At 43.7% G+C, this 20,025-nt stretch overlaps 1 protein-coding gene across 1 annotated transcript in view; it reads right to left on the reverse strand.

The window, feature by feature from the left end:
• Glis3 (GLIS family zinc finger 3) overlaps nt 1-20,025 on the reverse strand; it is a 415,784-nt gene that overhangs the window by 354,974 nt on the left and 40,785 nt on the right. The window lies entirely within an intron of this gene.

A 20,025-nucleotide genomic window follows, 5' to 3' on the forward strand; every position in this document is an offset into this window, starting at 1 on the left:
ACTTATCCTCAAATGACTGCAAGGAAGTCGTATACATGTAGGTCAAGCCACTTGACATTTCTCATGAACAAAGAGATAGAACAATAAGGCAAAAATCGAGCAAATAAAATGCTAAAATTCAGAAAATGTGGGTTATGACTATATAGAAAAATCTTTTAAGTTTTTGGGTTTCTTATATATTTTGAGACCGTGTAGCCCACGCTTGCCTCAAACTCAGTATGTTATTTTGTATCTTTTCTATAAAATGTTTTACAAGGTAAGAAGGGTGTGTGAGGGGTGTCCCGTGGAAAGAAAAAGAAATATTCTTATTTGGCATTTTCTTAGCCTCTCAAGCACGTGGGAAGCACATGTATAGTACAAGAACTGTGAAAAGGATGGAAATTATTTTTTCCCATTCTCTTTAGACGAGTAGGAATATAAAGATGAATTAGAGATAAAATGGCTTTGAAATTTGTCTATATCTAATTCAGGGATCTACTTTTTTTCCCAACCTTCTTTTACCATCAAAGAGACGTCTGAAGAGAGAATCACCAGCCCAGGGGATGAAAAACCAACACTTGCCTGTATGTAGCTCAGACGTAAGAGACGAGGGTAAGAACAGAACAGAAACTTCAGGGGCAGGAAGAGTTCAGAATAGCAGTTTAAGTTCCAGGAAAGGAGGAAAAGACCAAGCAGATGAACCAGGAAATCAAGACATCAGTTCTTACACAGAAAGAGTCCCAAGAGCAGATACTACCTCTGTGTTCTCTAGAAAGGAACTCCCAAATTCATAGACAAACCTCCCCACACAGACAGAGCTGAACCGGGGGCCAGCTCACAGCTTGCCTCCATATTAGAGAAGAACCCAGGACCACAATACCTCAATTTCCCGTGCAACAATTCTTTGGGGATACAGGTTACTCATTTGTATGACACATGCAAGAATATCTGATGCTACCCACTGGCAAGTTCAAGCTCGACTCCATGAGCACAGCTTTGAAGTGCAGGCCAGGCTCATCTACGCTGCTTGTCAACAAAAACCAGAGCAGGAAAGAGGGAAAGCTCAGCTCATGTCCTTAGGAGGCAGAGGAGGAACTTAGCCCAAGTCCCCAAGGAGCCTCCAGATGTCCTTGGATCATTAATGTTGCCAGAGTCACCTGCAGGCACCTCTGTCTCAGCCTTTGCTCAGCCTAAGGTCAGTGCCCTGATACATGTGACATCTGAATGCACTTTGAAAGGGTACTTATGTACCTATGTAGCTCTTAATGCTACAAAAACATCAGTCATCATGGGCCACAGCTCTTCGGCGGAAAGAAAATCTTCCTCTTTTTTTTCTTTTTATTGCAGCTCTCTGACTTGTAATCCCCCAACAAACACCAAGTTCCTTCCCACTACCACCTCTTCTGTGTGTCCAACTCATGACTCAATCCTTCCAGAAAGTCCTGCGCTGACTCATCAGAGGCCCTGGAAAATGGACAGGCACACACGTTCTCCCTGTGTTTACCTGCTAGCTTCTTTCATGGATCATTTAACACTCTTCACCTACAACACAGACCCAGCCGTGACTCTGCCTCTCCCTTATGCCAGAGCTTGACAGAGATGCGCAATCTCTCAGATGCTCCCTACTGTCAAGCGCCTGCACAGAGCACCGTTCACTAGGAAAGATTTTGGATATGAAAGTCAAAGAACGGTGCTGCCTTACAAGAAGGAAAGAGCAGAAGCATCACCAGAACAGGTCTAAGAAACACCAAGTACACAGGTATCTGTTATATTTTAACTACAGAAGGCAACTTGAGTTTTTTCAAGCGTGCTATATCTGAACAAGCTATCTTAGAAAGTGCATGCGTTTGAGAGAAAAGACACCAAGTGCTGACAAGAAGATTAGAAAGAGGCGGTGTTCCACACTGGGCATCTTGTTCCCTTCATGTGGTGTTTGCCGAGCAAGAGTTGAGCGAAGAAGACCTCTGCTAAGAGCATCAATGGGCAGCCCCAGGTTGACGCCGTTGAGTATCAGTCCCTAGAGAACTGGAGGGGAGTCCTCCTCCTTCCTAGGTGAGCTGGGATCTTCCCAGGAAAGATAAAGGTCACTTCGTGTGCATCTGTAGCTCTGATCCCTCCACCTCACAAGTGCCAACCTTTTATACTTATGAAGTTGCCATGAGATTGATCTGAATGATGCAAATCATGAAGATACTAGGAAAGGAATTCATACCTGTACTGCCCACTGGGCCTCTCCAAGGCCAGAAGGCCCCAGCTCACTAACTCGACGTTGGGGTGCCAAGACTCAAGACTCGTACCCAGTTTTAACAAGTAATTTAATTGAAATAGATGCATGGCTTCTGACTCTCATTGCATCGAATACGACCCACTGCCCCACGTTAAAAGTCCCTCGAGCACACAAGATGATATCAGAGATGGAGGACAAGGGGCTCATCCTCCACCCTCTCTCCAGAGAAGCACGCTCCTCTGGATCTTGGCCACCTGTTTATTCTAAGCTGCTGGTGAACAAACTGTTTTAGTCAGTCTTGAACATAGCACAGGAACCTCTTGAGCAACTGTTACACCAGAAGTCACTTTCTATGAGCGTGCACGAGTGTGCAATATAAGAAAGCCACAAAAATTCCCACAGGCTTTTTTGCTAATGCTTAGAAATTCCATCTTTGTCTAAAACGAAAGGCTCTGTGTTATTTAAATTTGATTAAAAATATTGATGCTTTTCTACGTCTTCTCATTCTGGGCACTAGGGATACTTAATGAGAGGAGCAGAGCAGGCAGTCTAATTGTGAATGCTGGAAGTCTTATGTGTGAAGATCTGCTCTCTACAAATTTCTGAGCCAATGCTGTGGGCTTTTCAGTAGCTTCCACAGTGAAAACGAAACAAACAAACAGCAAATACCATGGAGAGGGCGGCATCACATTCAATAGCTTTCTACACTTCCACAGACAAAAAACACAGCACAGTCAACACTAAACTCACAATTAGAAACGAGCTGCAAGTGCCAAGCGGTGGTTATATTGGGACCAGGCTCCGTGTTCCACAGAACTGGCTCAGAGCAAGCTGTTTCCCCTCAGATCCACGCGCTCAGCAAATAGCCCTGGACTTCTTGTTCAGTACCCCTAAGGTGCCCTGATGTAGGACACAGTAGTGACCGGAGGTTCTCGTTTCTAACCTAATGGTACGCATGCATTCAGCCATAATTGAAATAAAGGGAAAAATGCAAACTCAAAAACAGGGAGTTTTAAAAAAATTATTTTTATAATTTTTCTTCTGGCAATCCCACTAGTAAAAGCCTCAAAAACACTGTCTGCCTTCTCCCACTGGGATCCTGGTAAGGTACTGCCCTCCATGTGTTCTTTATGAGAACGCCTGAGAAAATCACTGTCTCACTGCAGCTTTGCTCCACTAGCTAACTTCATGGGGACCGTGAGTCACATGGCCGACGCTCTCCCGCCTCACGGTTGCAGATCCAGCAAGGCTTGGAGCCAAAGCTCTGACTCAGCTCTAGCACAAGAAATGGGGTCAGAGGAAGATGCACCAAGTCCTACCCTCACCCCTTATTTCACCCCGCTTTCTCTCAGCCCATGTTCTCATTACCTGCTTGATTTTTCATTGTTTAACCCTTTTATAAACAAAAACAGGATTCCAAGTTACTTTCCTCTACTGACGTTAACGTCAAGCAGCAAAATCCGTTCGTTTAACAACTTGCACTTTCGACTCTGTCACTGTAACTAACACACAAAAGCATCTAGTACCCATTTAATGTTCCCACATACACAACTGTAGCCAAAATTCAGATCAAAATTGTCATTTTGAGCATCATTGTTACTACAGTGTCTTTAAACCCTAGCATTCACACAAATCTGCACGGTGCCCTTCTAGCTTTCAGATTTGTGATCACAGTTGATTTTCTCGGCAGTCCTAAGAGATAACTACAGCAGGCATTACCATGACTACCTTCTTCTCGCCCAGAGGAGAAAAACAAGGCTCAGATAGTTTAAAAGGACCTTGCCCACAAGGCTAAGTTATTAAGTTATTCAGACAAAATGGGGGGTTGCAGGGAGAGTCCTTCAAAACTGCCATGTCTCCCACGACTACCAAAGGTGGTCTCGCATAGCATAACCTTTGAATTTTTGGCCTAGAACCAGTGACTCAAATGTTTCATTCACTTGACTTTCTAAATAGTATCAGCCAGCTAGTCAAAAGTGTAACAATTACTGCTTGGTAATGGAACCCCTAACCGATGAGAACTAGACAGCCAAGACACTGGAAAATTTTTTAATCATTAGAACATGCATGAGTAATTTATTTCCTCCATTGGAATCCAGTGATGGAGTTAAGAAAACTCGCTCCTGCACAAACAAGGAGCACAGGCACTTTAATGTGGTCCTCTAGAGTGGTCACACAGAGCAAACCTGCCTCTTGAGTCACTGGCTCTGGTGAGATCATTTAGTAGTAGAGAATGAAATTCACAAGGCAGGCTCAAGAGAAGATTTAACTCCTTATTCATGATGAACTCATAACACTTCAACCACATCTAAGGGGAAGAAATATGAAACTCAAATCACATTAATTTTCAAATCATTGACATTGCTAATAAATGAAAGGGCAAAATGTTCACAATTTGAACTCTTGAGACCTTGAGTAAACCTGTCTGTCTATTCATCCTACGAGTCAGAAATTGGGGAGTTGGAGGAGAGACTGCATATGCCTTTTCTCTGAGTTTTAATCTCTTCGGGAAAAATGAGGAAGAGGGTCTGGGAAAGCCACAAATTCATTACCTCAACATTCTACGGCTGCAAGTATGTGCTAGTGCTACCTACCCTGGCTCACCCTTTCAGTGTTGCCTAGCATCTAAAACCATGCACTATGTGGATATTAGGTTTCAGCATATTTAAATCATTATTCAAGAATCTGAGCATTTCCCTTTAATCAATTTCAAACCTTTACTGGTTTGAATTACTAATTCCCTACCCATGAAACAATATATTCATGTTAAGTGTCTTTGTTCAAAATAGTCTCCAATAGATACTCAAGTTAATCCTGTTTACCAGTCTCTTGACAATAATGAACAGAAATAAATGCAACTCTGGCTTAGTTAATTCTTTCATATTCACATTGAGCCTTCAGTCTATAAGATTCCAGGGTGATAGGTCCATGTGTGCCTTTTTAACAACTGCATACCCTGTGTTCAGCACAGAATCATCACAGTGAACGTGCTGGCTAAAAGATGGGAACAGCGAAGCAGCACTCAAAGAGAAACATCAGCGCCTTTCCCCAGAGAAGACTGAAGGGTACTTTGCCAGGCTGGACCTCTGTCACTCAGAACCAACCCTCAACATGGACAGGGAGAAGCAGCTCCTAAATGTTAAGCAGGGGTCCAGATAAAGAAACTGTATGTTTGTGCGCTCCCTTCTGAAGTAGAGTTTTAGAGTATTTCAAAGTTTGGAGACAGCAGAGTATGAAGGCGAGAACCCGTCCTTCTTAATCTGCCCATGTCCCACCTGCGGGACTTGTGCAAACTCCTCAACATCCCTACGTCTTGGTTTCCTCTACTGTAAAAAGGGGTAGGAGTTACGAGATTTACCTTGAGTTACCGAAGACCACCAAGCCAATGAGTAGTAGTCAACCACACCCATGCGGTACCCCTCACAAAGTGGTAACCACCACTATGGAGCAGTGTGAAATCTATTTCTAGAAAAATTAACCCCTCTGGTTTTATCAGTCAGCACGGAAGATCAGAATGACCCATCTTTAAGAGCTGTGCAGCTTCCCAGACACATGTACAGGTGAGAGCTTCCCAGACACATGTACAGGTGAGAGCTTCCCAGACACATGTACAGGTGAGAGCTTCCCAGACACATGTACAGGTGAGAGCTTCCCAGACACATGTACAGATGAGAGCTTCCCAAACACATGTACAGATGAGAGCTTCCCAGACACATGTACAGATGAGAGCTTCTCAGACACATGTACAGATGAGAGCTTCCCAGACACATGCACAGATGAGAGCTGGAGCTTGAAAGAGGCAGAGCCTGCATGTTGCAGCAGCGGCAGCAAGTGGACTGATGAGACAGGAGCGGCTGTCACAGCAGATGGTCCCTCAGCTCGCTCACAGGGTGTGGTGCAGAAGGAGCCATGCGGTCTCCCTTCCTGGTCTCCAGCAGCCGGCAGCCAGACACCCTTTTCCCCTTCCACCTTCTATCAGTTAATTAGGTAATCCTTGCTGCGATGGGTGGGTGGGTGGGTTCCCTTCCTCAGTCCCAGAAATACACGGCTGAATCAACTGGACTCGCCAAGATGGTTGGTTCTAGGCCATGTTATGCTACAAAGTTTTGAAAAGTTAAATCTAAATCTAAAATGATAATCTTGAATTAAAAATTGGAAGAGCTACTCAGGCAGTCAAGACTGTATTAACTGTGTTTCTCCTGCTATGATAAAATACCCAGAGCAAGACAATTTACAGGAGGAAAAGGCTGTTTGGGCTTGGTGCCAGAGGGATGAGCGGTTCATTGTGAGAGGCACAGAAGAAGTAAGTGGGCATGACGGACAGAACAATAAACTAAATGACCACTCTCTCAACCACAAGCAGAAGGGATCAGAGCTACAGTGAGGTCATGAAACTCTTAAAGCCCGACCACAGAGAGGCTCTTCCTTCAGCAAGGTCGCACCTCCCAACCCTCCACAGAGTGAAACACTTGAACCTATGAGGGCTATTTCTCATTCAAACCACCCCAAGTACCAAAACTCCAGGACTCCATGGCCTGTATTAAGCACAGCTGCAATGCTGTCATAGGACAATGTGAAACTTGAGACAAGGCCAGATGTGTTACCCGATGCTGGTAATCTCAGGCCTTGGGATGCTGAAGCAGGAGAGGCGTCGTGAGTTCAAAGCTGGCTTTCACTACATGTTGACTTCAAAGCTAGTTTGAACCACAGAGCGGCTGTAGAGCTTGGAGCATAAAGGAAATTCCTAACTCTGGAATAGGGGAGACTGCTCAGTGGGTAAAGGGCTGCCCACGCCCAACGGCCTGAGTTCAGTTCCTAAAACTCCATGGGAATGCAGGCTGCAGTGGTGTGAATATCTGAAATCCCAGAGCCATCACACAGACGTCACTGGAGGTCTGCAGACCACCTACGCTTGGCTAAGAAGCAGTGAACCACCTGAGAGACTGCGTCTCAAACAAGGTCAAAGCTGAGGACGAACATGCAAGGCTGTCCTCTGACTCTACCCAGGCGTGCCCAGGCACATGGCACGCACACGCTCAGATACTCACAATTCAGTACATGGCTGTGGTGTTTGGTTCTGTTCATGAGTTTCTGACCACTGACTAAATAATTAGCTCGATGCTCGAAGGAGTCCCTGAATCTAAGAGCCAGGCTCTTGGAGCACAAAGGAAGAATCGGAGGTTTTAGCACACTGAGGCACAGCAGAACTGCTTGGGACTCCTGGAGGATCAAAAGTTCCTGTGTAGACAGAAACCCACAGGTAAAATCGTGAGATCAACTCAAGGCAGGACACCGGGTGCAATCCAAGGAGGTATGGAGAGCCTTCAGGGGGGAAAGAGCGAGGGAAGCTATGCTGATCCAGTTATTTCCAACATCGGCGTGGTCCTGAGGATGGGTACAGAGCCATATCACGTCAGATGCTTGCCTCTGAATCCATCTAGCACCTCATCGTTCAGAAGGATGTGTGCGTGTGCACGTGTGTGTGTGTGTGTGTGTGTGTGTGTGTGTGTGTGTGACTCAGGAAAGCTTGTTGACAACATGGTTTAGGCTTGATTTTTTTTTTTCTTTTTAATTCTGAAGCTGGAGAATTATTCTTCCCGTACTTAAAAAGAACAAGAAGGGGAACAGCCAGGACAATCACCTACTTATGCAGTAATCAAAGCCTTGTATTGCCAGGCACAGAAATGAAGGCAAATTCTGAAAGGCAAATTAGAAATTGGTGGAGGGAATTTTCAGGTGGCAATGAAAAGAAAAGGGAAAGAATTGCTCTCTGGGGCTAATGATTCGATTTGAAGAGCTGTGTTTTAAATGTTCACGGAGGTCCAGGCCCACACAACGGGGAGCACGGGGGAAAGGGTTCGAACAGAGACCGAGATGAAAAACAGTGAGTGCCAGTTAGGTTAAGTCCTGAGAATACACAAAGCCCCACGCAGTGGCCAATCCACAGATGCCGTCACAAGGTGAAATTACGAAAACCATTCTTAAGAGATATGCGGGGAAAGATACATTTCACGTACATACTGGCTGTGCCGATCATCAAAGAGTATGTCTGTGCTAACTAAATGTCTTATCTCACTAAGCGACTGCTACAAACACAGGCTGGGGTGAGAAGAGGGAAGCAGCTTCGAGTCACAGGTATCTTCTTCCCACAAAGTGTTTCTTAATCGGCTCTGGATGTAAGCATGCAGGTGCCAGCCTCCAGGCTTTCTCCTAAGCACATCTTTGCTCTTAATAATCTGTGAATACGATGATAGGAAATGAAAAATGATCATGATTTCTATCTCCACACAGCCCCAATACGGAAATGGCTGGTGCCACCTATTGTTGAAAACACAGAACTGAAGGGCTGACTACCACCCTGAAACTGCAGTTACCTCCTCACCAGGAAGGCTCAAACCCTGCCTGCTGGGAAGCCTAATGAGCAGCCCACTCTGCTTGAGCATAACGCAAGCATGTCATGAAGCTTCTCCACTCCTGCTCAGTGATTTGTTCGTAACTATAATCTAGCAAAAAGTAATTGCTTTACTTTAGTAAAAAAAAAAGAAAAATACTGAGGAAGCTTTGCATCGACTTGTAGCAAATGAGTTACAGAATAAACTGCTGAGCGTGAAATGGGTGTGTGTGCTGGTGCAGTGCTGTCTATGAACAAAGGAAAAAAAATTCACATATATTTCTAGAAGTTCTCAGGGAAAACATGCAAGGAGCCCAGGACTTGGAAGCCGAGACTGGAGGATTATGGGGTCAACATGAGCCTGGGCTACTTGGTGGGATACGGCTTCAGAGGGAGAACAAGAGGCAGAGGGAGAGGCAGAGAACAAGCTTGGGAGAGAGCGCAATCAAAGGTAAAGTTGATTTACACACACACACACACACTCAGACACAGACACATACACACACATTCACACACACTCAGACACAGATACATACACATACATACACACATACAAACACCACACACATACATACACACACACAAACACACACACACACACTCAGACACAGACACATACACATACATACACACAAACACACATACGCACACCACACACATACACACACCACACACATATACACGCACACGCGCGCACACACACACACACACACACACACACACACACACACACAAGAGGACATAGTTTTTTTTCTACAGAACCCAGATAAAAAGGCTCAGAGAGTGGTCTGTGTTTGTAGCCCCAATTCAGGAGAGATGGGAGACAGGAGGACCCCTGGGACTCAATGCTGGATCAATCTGGCCTAACTGGTGACTTCCAAGCCAATGAGGGAATACTGTTGGAAAGGAGGTACTCACTGGAAGTTGTTCTTAACTTAAACTCACTTAAACACATATAAATGCACACACACACACACACACACACACACACACACACACACACACGCACGCATGCACACACACACATGCACGCGCGCACGCAAGAAATCACTCAAAAAATATCAACTATGGCCATCACCAATAACAAAGGCTCAACAAACAGAAAACTGCAAGACTCAATTCACTCAACTCCATGTCTCTCCATAGAGAAATGTCACCACACATCCATACTTCTAGATTACTCTAAAAGTAATTTAAAATTAGTACTATCTTTACTCTAGCAGCTGCACTGAAGGTATAAAGCAAGAATGTCAACAGCTCTAACACTGGCTGATGATCAAGAACAAGAAACAAAGGGTTGGGGAAGGAATACAGCACATCTGGAAGGGCATGCAGGAAAGTAGTGTGGGTCATCACCTGACTTGAAAGGAAGCCTGGAAGCTTCCAGAGCGCACTGCTACCCCTAGCCTAATGTGTACTCAAGGCACATATCAAAGTGCCCTGAGGCACAGATATTCTCTTCAGATTTATTAAGATATGAAAAAGATAGAAACCCTTTCCTTATTAACATTTGCTTTTCTAAAAGCTTTCCTAGAAGGTTTTCACTGCAATATTATTTCTGATTTTAAAAGAATAAGGAAGATGGAACTGCTCTAACAACCCATGAAGCTCTTCAGCTATTTCATAACAACATACATGAGCGCCGAGAAGAAGTTTATACTTGAGTACACATCATATCAAATGTCACGTCTCTTGAATATTGGTTCATGAGAATAGATTCTGTAAACTTACTTCTTAATATCGTTCTCCTTAACTTAAGATAATACTGACATTTACACTGAAGGTGGAGCTCTGAAATTTATTCTGAATACTGCCCAATCAAGGTGGCAGCAGGAAGAAAATGAATCCCTTAGTTTCTGAGGCAGTTCTGCAAGAGAAAGAAGAAAGGAAGCGTAACAGCACCACAGCATCTCAGAGTTCCTGAGGAAGAGAGGAGGTGGGGTGGGCAGGCCAAGCAAGCCAAACTCAAGGGACAGCTGCTCGGGTCTGATCCAGTAGTTTACATCTAAATGTTTAATTTTACAAACAAAACCAGTCAGGTTTTGTCTGTCTCCAGACAACACAAACCCTAATTGATTAAAGAAGAAAGAGGAAGAGGAAGTAAGAAGGACGTGGGCAGGAGGAAGGGAAGGGGGAGGGAAAGAGGGAGGGGAAGGAGGGGGAGGGGGAAGAGAACACAAATGGGGCTAAGGAGACAGAGACACACCAGAAGCAATAGATGTACTGGGACTTCCAAGAGAGACAAAAATCCACCCTGCACCATGATACCCTGCACCACCCTGCACGCTACTCAACGGCAGGGACTAACGCCCAGCAGTCAGAGGAAGATGGAGGAAATGATGGAGGTTGGGAGCTCCAGGGATCAGTAGCCCCGACCCTAGAAATTCAACCATGTTGCCAGCTTGCCCTGAGAATACACCACAGCCCTCTCCAGAGCAGAGAAATAAATGTTAAACTCCATCACAATACTTAATTATCTGCTGGGTCTAGGGAGGCCGGCGAAAGCAACTGTAAAACCAGAAAAGCATGAGTCAGTGAAGAAAAACAAAAGAACAGAACAAAACAAGCAAAAATCCCTCACATTCGAAAGGAGCCCACAAACTAGACTGACAAAACACAGAAGAATCTACTTCTAAAAAAGCCAAGTCAACCCCTCAAGTTATGGATTCAGCCCAGGTGAAATTAACTTTTTAGAATAATCAGACAAGACTCTAAATATACTTACAGGGACCAATGAGTTAAATGGAGCGTCCACTTTAAGCATGGATTTATGAAAACAAGAAAAGCAGAATACGACTAGGTAACAACTAAAATCTTAGCATACGAACGTCAGGAGTTGTACTGTAAAGACATAATGAGTTAGATTTAACAACCCTGAGAGAGGCAACAGGAATAGTGAATTCAAAAGAATTACTTCAGAGACAGTATCTCTTCATCTCGAAAGATGCAAAAGGCAAAAACAGTCTTCTCTGAAATTAAAGTTCAACTAAGAAATGTGAAAAATGGACTAAAAGGCACTGATACACACGCAATTATTCTATCAAAAAGTACAGTGAAATACAAGTGTTTGACAAGATTGCCTAGAACTGGAGAAACGTGTTCTTAGATCGAAAATGAAAGAAACAAACAAACAAAACAAAACAAGCTCATACCTAGATCCACTGAGATATAACAGAAAAACACCAGGTTCAGGAAAAAAACGTATATGGACTGCAGTTAGACTGATTTCTTTTAAAAGCAAGAAGCAAAGCGAGCACTACACAATGGAAGAAGTCTGAGAGGAAGACGCTGTCAATGAATAGTTTTATGCCCAACTGAAGTAGCACAGAATCATTAAAGCAAAATGAATATATTTGTATAGTTTCTAATTCAAATTTTTCAACTGGATTTTGTTTGCTTGTTTGCTTTGATCTAATACTTCTATTGGTTTGGTTGGTTGGTTGGTTGGTTGGCATTATTTTGTTTTACTGTTTTGTTTGAGACAAGGCCTTACACTGTATCCCAGGATAAAGTAGAACTCACTATGATGAGCTGGACATGATGAGCTGGAACTTACAGAAATTCTTCAGCCTCAGCCTTCCGAGCGCTGTGATTACTCATATAATCTACCGCATCTGCTCCGAAGATGAAGACTTATTGTTTACAGTAAATACTTTTAAGAATTGTTTATTTTATGTATATAAGTATATATATGTATATACTTATTTGTTTATTTTATGTATATAAGTATGTATATGTATATACATATATATTTTTTATGTATATATGTATATTGTTGGATCTCTTCAGACGACACCAGGACATCGGATCCCACTACAGATGGTTGTGAGCCACCATGTGGTTACTAGGAATTAAACGCAGGACGTCTGGAAAGCGGTCAGTGCTCTTACTCCAGCCATCTCTCCAGCCCTGAAGATTAAGATTTTTATAACTCACCAACCTTCATAGAAATCCCAGTAAAACGTGTACTTCATGTGGCTTGTTTGAAGTTCTGAGACAACACTTAGTTCCACAATAAGCAATTTGTATAATCATGCATGCCTCAACTAAGTTGCCACCAGAAATCAAGAGTATTAATTTATTCAAACCCTGACTTTTACATAAGATTTCAATAAACTTATTAACTCACCGCTTTACAACTCCCAACATTTTTTTCTCTTTTTATTTTTGCAAGTTCATAGATGTGCACAATAGACTATGGTCATATTAACCCCTGTACTGCTGTAGCTTACTCCTTCCCACTGCTGTAATCCCCCTTTCTTCCCAACTAGTTTATATTCCTGCTCTTGGGTCTTTTGGGTACATGTATGCACTGATTGACATTATTACTGCTTTCTATGAGCCTGGGTGAGGGGCTAGCTACTGTGGTTACACCACTGAAGACAACAGCAAGCCCATCCCTCAACCGCTAACATTACCCCTCAGGGAGGGGTGGGGTCTCGTGAGCCTCCTCCCCTATTGCCAGGTGGGTGAAATGGGTTTCACGATTTCAGCACCACTCCTCCAAGTGTTAGTCCTCAATGTGCTGTCCACATGCTGTGTGACTTTGAGGAAATGCCATGTATTTCAATGTTTTGTTTTTAAACGTAGGCAACTCTAACAGTAATTTGAGGGGCACCATATAAGAAATTTTCTAAATACCACATGAGTTCCATCAGTAGACAGCTTACCATAGAACAGTGCTGCTATCATCAGGAAGTACTTGTATTAAAGATGAAGGTGTTGGAGAAATACAAGAGGCATTTAAAACTAGAAAACTGGGGCTGGAGAGATGGCTCAGGGATTAAGAGCACCTGTTCCTCTTGTAGAGGTCCTGAGTTTGATTCCCAGCACCCTGGCTCGCAATAGTTTTGTAATTCCAGTCCCAGGGGATTTAACACTTTCTTCCGACCTTCATGAATACCAGGCAAACAGATCTCAGATGACGTGTGTGTACACACGTGAAAAACACTCATAGACATAAAATAAATAAATCTAAAAAAATTAATTCCTACTCTTTTATCTCCTCTTCTAATACTGTCATTTACCAAGTCATATTTAACCCTCAACTCTAAGATATAAGTAAGCCAATGATAAAAATAGCCAGGAAACTTTGGCCATCCCACAAATCGGGGCAAAATAATTTTTATTTTTCCTTGGTCTTTTTTTTTTTCTGCCTACTGCAGAATGTTGGTTGTAAGCGACCATACTCCCAGGGTCACCACCACAGCTACAAGACAGTATTGCTTCTATCAACGAAGATGGTGAGCTCCAACAATGGGTCGCATGAACTTGGATGCAGTGACATAAACACATAAGTGACACTGTTTTTCAAAGAGAAAGATTCCTACAGTCTTCAATCTTCAAACACCTCTGACTTGATTCCCTGATGACCTTGACCATTGTGTGAGAGAAACTACAGTTAACCAAAAGTTACCTCTCGCTCTTACACTTCTCTTAGGTGTGATATTCTACCACCTACCATCACCACAGACATCCCCACTTTGGGAATTCATCAAGCATTCGCTCTTGAAAGAAGGCTCTGTACCAGAGTCAATCCCGTGTGGAACTATTCAAGTACCACTCGACGCCCGTCAGTTCTATCTAAGGGTCTAGAACTTCCTTCCATCTCTTCTGCAATTCCAGGACGATGAGATCAGCAAAGTAGATGGAATGTTCCAAGGGTCATTTCTACAGACTCCTGCACCAAGATGTAGTGGCTCTGTTGTGGTTCAGCTACACAAATCCTTGTACCCTAGACTTCAGGTTGAAAAGCCTTTAACAAAATAACATAACTCTGTGTCACCCTTTCCACAGTTTCCATGTTGGCAAGCAGTGTCACTATGCCTACTCTCCTGGGACAGGGGCTCTTGTATGATTTGCTTCACTTGCGTTTCCTCTCTACTCTCACTTTATCTAATCCACTATGATTGAAGAACAGTCAGGAGGTTGGTTCTCATAGGTCTAAGGACACACATGCCTCTGTTCTCCAATCAACTGATGTAAGAAACAAAAGTTAATGTAGAATTTTCTTCCAAGTTCATCTATTCCTCTAGAAGCAGAGATCCAGGTATACAGGAATCATGCCAGGAAGACACAAGAGGATCATCCTCCCTGGCTCAGCATGGTTGGAGAAGGTCTGTCACCTTGAAGTGAGGGTTGTGTGACAGCAAGCTCAGCCAGGTATTGAGCTATTATAATCCCAATCCATTATTTGCATATCAATTGGTAACACTGAGCTCAAGGTCACCCTCAGAACATTTCTTCAAGGGAGAGACGTCTCAGTCATCAGCCGGGCTTGAACCTGAATACTGAAGACACTTATCTGACTTTGGAACTCACAGCCCACGCTCTTTGCTATCTCCCCACATACCTAGAGCCAAAAGTATTCACCAAGGTGTCTCTTGATATAGTCAGTGGTATCAACTCGAGTGCTTCAAACATGGAAACTGCAACCATGGGGCTTACTGAAAATGGCCCAAGGGGCTGAGGAGATGCTCGGTGGGTAGAGTGTCTCCTGAACAAGCATGAGGACCCGAATTTGGATGCCGAGATCCCACATGGAACCTGGGCATAGCCAGATCATGAATACGTGCTGACCGCACAGAACAGCCAAGACCAAGAGTTCCAGTTTCAGTGAAAAGCATATACAAGTAAGATGGGGGGCATCATTGGGTTGGTAAAGCTGGAAGAATGGCCTCCTGAGAGATGGGAGTGTTCATGTATGTGCCGCTGCTCCGAACTTTCAAATCTCTTAACAACTTAGCATCATTCGTCCATGCCACGAATCATGCTCAACCCTCTTACAGCAATTCAGTCCTTTTGGCAACAGAGAAGAAGACACCTTCCAAACAAAGGAGAAGGATCCATTCACTCCTAACTCAGTCCACTGGCTCTAGACTAGGGTCCTCCCCTGTGGCCAAGTCTTCTTTCCTGTGCTAGTCCTGTGTGGCCACATAAAAGCAATGATGGGTGTGCGAAAAATACACTCCCCATCAAGGACGCTGGAGTATGTCCAAATCTAGAAAAATAAAAATCTTTCTTCTTGACCTCAGACCTACATCCTTGTCATGCAACCAGCTCGCTGTTCTTAAACACCAATAATGACAGGGCGCCTGCACACGAGTGAGGAGCAATGGGAGAAGACCGGGAGCATGAAACTCAGGGCTGATTTAAGCTCCCTCTGCAGAGTGCATCCCTGCATACTGATGAATGTGTTTTTCAGATGCTGCCAGTGGGCAGGAACAACAGTCACCCGAAAGAGCGAAATAACTATGTGGAAGGGATTGTGGGTATGGCTCAAGCTGCTTACTGATTAACACCACTGCACACAAGGCTCTGCACAAACCTGAGTAGTCATTGTTCCTAGTAAAACAAGCCTTTGTTGACAACCGAACGCAAATGATCCTTGCTGACCAAGTTCACTGTTCTCACACAGCTTAACAGTTGGAGCACTGCTCCCTGACCAAAGCCAGGAAAACTTGACGTGGTTGTCAAGGGGCGGTGGGGAGTTAAAGCGTGCACTCACGCACACGCACATACACACACACACACACACACACACACACAGAGCTGGAGGGGAGGGGAAAGCCTTTTGTTTTGAAGGTGAGAATGAGGGGGGTGATCTCATGCACTAAACATGTTTGTGGTTTCCACCACCATGTCTCCTTCATTTACCAAAGCTGTGAGCTCTTAAATAGCCCCTGCTCCAAACAGCTTATAACATTAAGAATTACCACTTTTTAAAAGTATTTCCCCTTTCCACATGGACCGGGATGTGACAGACCGAATATTGGTTTTTCTGTTGGAACAGTTTTTTGTTACAGTATTTGCAAACATTGGCTGTTAAGAGTGAACTGTAGACGCAAACCCCATTCTAAGAAAACATGGGCGAGAAGAGTCTGAAGCTGTCAAACGCTGCAGTCTAATTTCCAGCGCAGACCCAAAAGCATTCACTCCAAGGTGACTGTCAACAACTTTTCCATGGCGTTTAATTGCTCACAAATGGTGTGGAGCCCCAACTATGTGGAAGGCATCTTGACAAGAATCAGTTTACGCAAATTCCTTTTTCTTCCTAAGTGTTTAGGCCCCTAACATATTACAGAAGGCACAAGGAACCTGAGGGAAAAAGCCCTGCAATGAAAGCTAGCTAAGTCTTCCAATGATGGGGGGAGGGGTTGTTTTGTTTTGTTTTCTCCCATAGCGATTCATGAAAAAATATTTTAAGCTCAGGATTCCCTCAGAGGTGACTCAGCCTCACCTCAGATTTGAGAACTCCCTCCAACCTGTACAGCACAGCACAGCACAGCACAGCACAGCACAGCACAGCACAGCACAGCACAGCACAGCACAGCACAGCACAGCACAGCACAACAGCTGCAGGCCACGTGGCCACAACACCCATTCTTCAGTCCCCATGTGGATGTCACAGAAGCAATGTGACACTAAGGACAGAGCCTCTCACCTGTTTATCTCGTTCACTCATCCTGCTTCAAAAGCATAGTAAAGAAATCATCCAAACTAAGGGGGACAACCGGTTGCTATTCAAAGATGCTCTCAGAGTAGCAAAGCTACACTTGGAAATGAACTAAATATCCAACAGCAGCCAGGGTTAGGTAGAGTCTCCAGGTAAAATAGCACATAACCAAAAGGTTACAACGGGAAGAACCAATAACCACATGTGGCAAACCTTAAAGTCAGTGAAAGAAATCAGACTGCAGCTCAGTCTATAACAGGACTATAAACAAAATTAAAAGAAAAAATTCTCCAAGTTTGGAGCGAGAGGAGAAATTTCTACTTTGGCTCAGTCTGATGAGCTCCAAGACATGGCTGAAATCCTACAGATGGCATTTTTTGCTATGAATTGGGATTGGTTACTTTTTAAGCCACAAGTCTGGCTAAGTTAGTGTTATATGTTCATTATCAAATTCTGTCCTTTTTATATCACCAGTTCTATAGATCTATCTGGTTTGGTTCTGATACCATGACTTATACCATTAACAAGACATGTATTTTGTTTTTGCAATGTTTCACCAGAATTTAAAGCAAGCATGTGCCTACGGACATCTTCATTCCTCCCTGTTTTCCGAAACACTAGAAAGGCATCGTCTCTTCCCTGGCCTCTGTCATTCAACAGTTTGCCCAGTTTGATAGTCTTGATTAACTTCCCCATCCTTGGTTAATTCACCATCCTAGCAGTGTTGTGTGAGTAGGAGCGTTCCCGTCATTCTACCTTTTGCAGGACTTCCACCTAAGAATCTTCTAGGAAAAAAAAGTTTCTCAGGAATTCTGCCACCCTGTTGTGTTTCTTTCCTTATCACTGGGCAGAGAGTCAGGAGCAAGCCTCTGGGACCACTCCCATGGGAAGAACTAGAGTTTGACTGCCTCCTTCTCTGGGGTTTACTCTTCCAGAGCACACCTAAGGAAGGCACTGAAGAAGCAGGCTACCGACAGTAGGGGCAGAGACAGAGGTTCCTACGTAGAATCCTCCCCTGCCCAGAACAGAGGCAAGGATGTGGACGATTACTTTTATAGGAAGAGGCAAGTGCATGTTAACATAACTCTTTTAGGGTTGAAAATGAGAAGTCTTGCCCACATGAGAGAATTTATAGAATCTACCAATCACCACTAACATTTTACCTCCCTTCCCGAAATCCACCTAAAACTACCAGTACACAAAAGGAAAATTAAATAAAATCAGCTAAGAGCCATTACACTAATGCTCTGCTCTCTCCACGGTTCCTTTAACCGTGTCTACCAGAGTCTGTGGACGTGAAGCTGTATTGCCTGCCTCTTCAGGGAATCCTCTGCATCCTTGTGAACAGAACCCTTCCTGGAAAAGTGAGTTCAAGATTTCTTGGGTCATTTTTCCATTTTGTTTCTTTTCCTTAATTAGATTATATCTAGGATAGCAAAAAAAGTTTCCATTTGAATACACGTAACTTAAGATGTGTTTTCAGGGACTGGAGAGATGGTTCAGTGGTTAGAATAGCAGCTGCTTTTTTTCCACATGACCCAGGTGTGACTCCCATGATCCATATGGCAGCTAATCTCTAACTCCAGTTCCAAGGGGTCTGACATCTTCTTTTGGCCTCCATGGGCACTAGACATGCAATTGTATAAGAGTCTCCTTTGTTATAAAAACATCCTGCATGGGAGCTCCTTAAACAAAGGTATAAACAACAACAAAGGAGCTTCAAGAACTCCCTGAAACTGAGCAGATTCACTAGGCCCCTCCCTGCCAGAGTAAGCTGTGAGAAGACAAGAACTGCCTAGAAGAAGCTAATTTGGGCCACTGAGGCACCTGGAAAAGACACTCTCCAACGTGATGAGCTTCCTGAAGGCTGTGCAGTGAGCTCCAGGTTCCCAGCTTTGTGGGCTGTCACCCTCAGTGAAGTGGGCTTGGTGATACAGCTGTCTTTGAGTTCTTTCTGCTCCTGTAAGCAACCCCAATAAAACCTACTAGTTCATCAAGTTGGATATTGGTGGTATCCTTGCTTCAGTCTATTGTGGGTTCAACAGACAAGTGTGCTTTCTGTCTCTAGGAAGGGTCTTATCACACAACACATGCATACAAGCAAGCCAAACTTCCACACACATAAAACAAACTAGTAAAGTATGTTGCATCTAAGTAAGCACTGTGGCAGGTGTAAAGTGTTAACTGCCCTGGGTTCTGCATGTCACGGGTGTTAGCGAGAACCCTTGTGTTCCTAACTCTCAGCCATTAGACCTTTACAACCTCTGTCTCACACATCTACATTGTCCTGTACTTCTTAACTCATTTTTCTACTTCAGGAATTTTTTTCACCTTAAATTATTTCAGAAGCCATTTAATCCTACATTTTTAACAACTTCATCTGAATAATAATCATCAAAAGTTCCAGTTTATAAATTCCTGTGGGCTATTACCATGAATTTACCTTCTAACAGAAACTTCAATCCTCTTTTTTCCTAAATTTCACCTCTGAAAATCCCACAGTAATCATAAGTGAGACTGTGAGATACCAGGATAGTAATAGGTAGCTTTATCCTCATCTTATAGTAAATCTTCATCGACCTTAAAATTAGATGAAAGCAAGAAAAGCTAGAAAAAAAATTAAAACCGTTTACAATTCTAACATTAGTGTGCCAAGTGTCTAAGCAGCCGTGTACTGTTCATCCCGTTCCAGTTGCAAAGGAAGGTCCAGTCAGAAACTAATGGCACAGGAGGGGAAGGAACCTTGGCTAGTCTGAAGAGATGTGTACACACTCGCATCTGTGCACATGTTTTCTGTAAACTAAATTCCTACTGAAACTGCTCTTTGCACATATTTGTTTTCCCTTTCTCCCAAAACATTGATTTCAAAGGCATTGTTCCTCCCTGGATAATGCACCCTTGTAATTAGGACCCTGCTGGCACTGCCTTGCCTGACTGGGTGTACGCTCTGAAAACTGACGTCGCATTAAACTC

This window comes from Rattus rattus, chromosome 2 (genome assembly GCF_011064425.1).
Source record: "Rattus rattus isolate New Zealand chromosome 2, Rrattus_CSIRO_v1, whole genome shotgun sequence".
Classification (NCBI taxonomy): Eukaryota; Metazoa; Chordata; class Mammalia; order Rodentia; family Muridae; genus Rattus; species Rattus rattus.